At 35.9% G+C, this 5,091-nt stretch overlaps 1 pseudogene; it reads right to left on the bottom strand.

The window, feature by feature from the left end:
- Positions 1–990: 990 nt before the first annotated feature.
- On the bottom strand, positions 991–4,145 carry LOC142621145 (receptor-like protein EIX2; annotated as a pseudogene).
- Positions 4,146–5,091: the final 946 nt, after the last annotated feature.

Raw genomic sequence — 5,091 nt, 5'->3', positions numbered from 1 at the left:
AGAAGGTTATAAGAAGACGAGAGAGGAAAGAAGAAGGAGGACCTCTTTTGAAAACTAAAAATTGTAATCTTTTGCTTAGAGAAAGAAAGGCCATACAAGTGGTCATCGGCTTACATCCGAGGAGAGTTTTTTGTCATATTCATCTATTATTTGCGTAGATTGCGGCCTTCTAGCCTGTTTATCAATTCCCCAATATCCCTAACCTAGGTTTCAAACCCATACTCTATAAATTTCATTGTATAAGGCTTTTTGAGCCTTAGCCCATCACTCGTTTGGGTCCGGGTACAAATTGTGCACTTACACGAGTTATAGCCAAATTAAACTTAAAAAAAAATTGTGAAACTCAAGTTCTACACTAAAACTCGATTTTGATAAAATCGAGTTTCAAAATAAGAGCATATCCCTAAATAGTTTCAGATAGGAGGCATTTTGCTGGAACGTTTCGGCAAAAGAGGTATTTTGCCATTTTGGCCATGATTCAATGGCATTAGAATTCACTTAGAACTTAGTCCTTTTAGTCTCTATTGTTTTATCAAAAAAATCTAATATGTCATTATTTTATTTGAGTGTATAAAAGAGTGACTTTACACATAATCTTTATTGAATTTAAACTCTTGCTTTTACCATTGCTTGTGACTTCATACTACCCCTCCCTGAGTTTTTTCACGTCACATGTTTGATTTATAGTGACATTAAGAACGAAGAGAAAATAAGGACTTCATAAATGCTACGTACGTATTCAGTAAAAAATTCACTGGTCTAGCTGGCCTAAAGTCTAAAAGGATTAAAACTAGAAACTCTGAAGAAAAACTTAAAAAAAAAAAAATTTTTAAAAAAAAGAGTAGAATGTCCAATCCACATTCCAAATATTTTTAAAAAACAATGCCACCTTAATACGGGGCCCAACTAAAACATTAGTATTCTGAACAAACTTTGTTATTTATGGAATTTGATAGAAGTAATTTATTGAAGGCAATTCCAAGTCCTGCCACACACAAACTTTTTTTTTTTTTAAAGAAAAAAAAAAGTACACACAATCTCATCCTACTATAATTTTAAGATCAAGTGTAATCCAAATTAAGCTTCCACCGAAGCATGGATGTGGATCCATGAAAATAAGAAGAGCATGTAAAATCATAGGCACGTCACGCGCGTAATCTTGTACAAAGTTTTCTCTTATTGTCGAGACCTGCACATGGTAAAAAAAAAAAAAAAAAAAGCCATTAGGTTGAAAGTGTAAAACCAGTTCAAGAAAAGAAATAGTTAGAGATATATCTAAATCGAATTTTTTTCACAAACCTTTTAGTAAAAGTGTGGTATTTTAGCCCTGAAACATCCTTTGCATTCTTGCAATATTCACTATCATTGCCACATGGAGCCAATCATTCAAGTTGCTTATTGTCTGGAAATATAGATGTCTCCAAGAACGGTTCAACATTATAGAGGCACACACTCCCCAAAATCCTACTATGAATCCAAGCCCCATACCAATATAAAGACAATTCAGGAATTCATCTTCATCTTCTTGATAGTTTTTACTACCACCTTTAGGTGTCTCAATATTTGGTTTCGCATCTCCAGGACACTTAGGAGTCAGTGGAGGACCACAAAGTGCAAGATTACCAATGAATCCAAAAGGGTCGGCAATTTGGATTTGAGTGCCTGTTGGAATTCTTCCCGACAATTTGTTATATGACAAGTTCATGAAACTCAGAAAATTCAGATCAGCAATGCTAGTAGGAATTGAACCAAAAAGTTGATTACTTGACAAATCCAAGGATTCTAACTGTTGCAAATGACCAATGTCTTGAGGAATTATTCCTGTCAACATGTTTCTTGCTAAGTTCAATGTTTTCAATTCTGTAAGGCTGAAAATCTCTTCTGGAATTTCTCCCGTTAATTTATTACTTGAGAGATCAATACTTCTCATCTCTCCAAAATTCTTTCCATAGTTATAAGAGTGTCCTTTCCAACTAACATTCGTATTGAAAACATAAATGAACCCACCCCCATTTAAAAATGTAACCTGAGTGCCATTCAAATACGCTAAATCAGTTATATTAGTACGCTTATTATTTGTAATTTTAAAAGCCATGGCAGTCAAATTATAGACATTGTGGAATATTTCCTGAAATATTGTTTTGAGACAAGTCGAGGAATTGAATATGTGCTAACCGGCATAGTTGTGGCGGTATGCATCCATGAAACTTATTGGACTGAAGGTTAAGAATGACCAAAGATGACAGGCTTTCTCCTATCCAAGCTGGTAGTTTTCCCGAAAATGAATTGTCTCTTAGATTTAAAAATGACAACCTTGTGCAATTTCGTAATGACCATGGCAATTCTCCCAAGAAGCTGTTGTTGCTCAAATCTAGTACTCTAAGATGTATCAAAGAGGTCGTAAAGCTGGAAATTTCTCCAGACAAATTATTGTTCGCCAAATTTAGAACTATTAAGTTTTGACATAGCATGAAACAATTAGGGAGACCTCCAGATAGCTGGTTGTTTGAGAAATCAAGGTAAATCAAGGATTTTGCAAAATACGAGCATAGATAATAATTTAAATACCCCGAAAACTTATTGTTGGAGAGATTTAAGATGGTTAGACCAGGATTTTGGACTAGTACTTGTGGTTGCCCATATTGGTCTGGGCTGCGAAAAAAGGCTTCATCTGGAAACCCGCTCCAAATTTGGTTGTAGGAGAGATTTATATAAAATAACACACTAGTTTGCTTCCAGAACCACAAAGGGATGGAATCTGAAATTCCATTACGGGAGATATCGAGGTACCTCAAGAGCCGTTGAGTGGATAACCATTTTGGGAAATCAGGACCCAAGTTACAAGATGACAAATCTATGGTAACCAATTGAAAAGGGGGCACCCAATCATTGCTGAATTTTAAAGTCAAAGAATTATGAGATAATAACAATTCCTCTAATACGGAAAGAGCTGAAAAATGTTGTTCAGAGATTTCACCTTCCAAAAGATTGGAACCAAGACGCAAACTGTTTATCGCAGATTGGTTTCCGATGCCCTCTACTGGACGCCTACACAAGTAATGGATGAGCTCTGCCAGTTTTCCACTCAGTTTGTTGTTCTCCATAGACAAAGTCGCTAAAGCGCACATATTTCCAACGAATTTTGGAACGCCTCCTTCAAGTTGATTATCATCAAGAATGAGAGTTTGAAGAGAATTCATGTTACCGAAAGCATCTGGAATTGAACCTCCTAACTGGTTATCAGAAAGGTCAATCTGAACCAAGCTGGTACTAAAGTTGAACAACCACGGAAATATTGATTGAGTGACATGGTTGGTAGAAAGGTCAAGTATAGTGAGTGATATAGAAAAGTTGATATGGGGGAGAGACGAGAGATCAGTGACTGGAGGAAGATCACAACTTGCCAAGTTCAAATTTGATAGTTTAGGGAGACGACTCACAACTTTCAGCCAATCCTTGGCCATACTGAGATTTGTGGAACTTAGGTCAAGCTCTTTTATTGAAGACAGGCGAGAGAGCCATTCAAGATTTTCATCAATTTTCAAATCGTTATTGTTGAGATGAAGACTTTGCAAGAGTGAAAGGTTTCCAAGTTGACGTGGAATTGGTCCATTGAGATTGGCCCAAGAGAGATTGAGGTGTTTTAAGTCACCGATAGAACCGATAAACTTTGGAATATGGCTTTGATTAAAATCATTGAGACTGAGATCTAGATGAGTCAAATAAGGCAACTCAAGTAATGAAGGAGTAATAATACCTCGCAAACCGTATAAACCAAGCTTTAGCTCAAGTACATGGCCTGTTTGATTGTTGCAGTAAACTCCGTCCCAATTGCAGCAATTCTTTTCATCTTCATTCCCCCAAGAAGAGAGCTTGCCTTGGTAGCCTTCAGCAAAGCCTTTTTTGAACTCAAGGAGGGCTTGTCTCTCCTTCTCTATGCACTTGACGCTGTCATCTCCAACGCCTGAAGTGAATGCAAGGGCTGATTTCAAACGTAGGAAAAGCATTAGAAACGCATAGAGAAGTTTTAGGGATCTTCCACCCATGATCTTTATCGTCGCCTATGAAGAGCGATTAAAATTAGGATCAAGAAGAGAAGAAGCACAACTAAAAGATTCAGTGCAACAGTCGGATTTTTTTTTCTTTTCCCAATTACTTAATAAGCTCTCAGAATCCCCAGCATTATAAACTATTTATAGCTATAACTGCATGCAAAAAATAAATAAATAAAAATTAAAAGATTAAACAGGGATCAAAATCAAGCTGACTCCTTAAAGTCTTTTATTTGAATATAAAATGACTGAACTTTGAAAAATATGATCTCATTCTTTGGTTGGGTTGACGGAGAATACATATTCTTCTTGCAAGCTCTTAATGCCAATAAGACTTTCATTCTTGTCGGTGAGACTCAACGAGGCAAATCCACTCAATTTTGGGGTTTTTTTTTTTTTTTGGAAAAGGCTAGAGTTACAAAAAAAAATTTCAATTTTTTTTTTCAAATTTTTAATGTCATAAGTGATTATTGAGAAATAAATAAAGTGATATCAGTACTAAATCCAAATGAAAAATAGTAAAGAATTCTCACATTAATAATTTGTGAAAATGTTTATGTACGTAGCATTGTTCTTTCTGTCCCCCCAAAAGAGTACAATTTGGTCCCAACTCTATAGGTTTCACTTTCACCGTTAAACAACTATCAGTCTCCACCCTTAATCCCCATCTAAGGTGAATAGTTTTATTTATTAAAATAAATCGAAAACCCCAGCGACATCATTTGGACAATTTGGGCATGGGAGATGAAAGTTGAACCGAACGTTGAAAGAGTGTTTTCTTAGCAAGTTCTACAAAGTTTTTCTTGACTTGTTTTACACTTTTACCGTCAAAGCAACTCCCCACCCGAGCGACAGCACTTGGACAATTTGCATCAAATTTGAACCCAAAAGATAAAAGTAGACATTAATTAATGTTGCAAGGGATAAAGAAGACAGGAAGAACAAGAGCAAGGGAGACTGTATAGGGAAAAAAAAAAATTTGAAGGGAAAATGTTGAGCTCAAAGTTAAAGTTGTGTTTTCTTAGCAAGCTTTACGGAA

The sequence above is a fragment of the Castanea sativa genome, chromosome 12 (assembly GCF_040712315.1).
Source record: "Castanea sativa cultivar Marrone di Chiusa Pesio chromosome 12, ASM4071231v1".
Taxonomy (NCBI): domain Eukaryota; kingdom Viridiplantae; phylum Streptophyta; class Magnoliopsida; order Fagales; family Fagaceae; genus Castanea; species Castanea sativa.
Note: the sequence above shows the minus strand (reverse complement) of the source record. Positions and strands in the feature narration are given on the sequence as shown.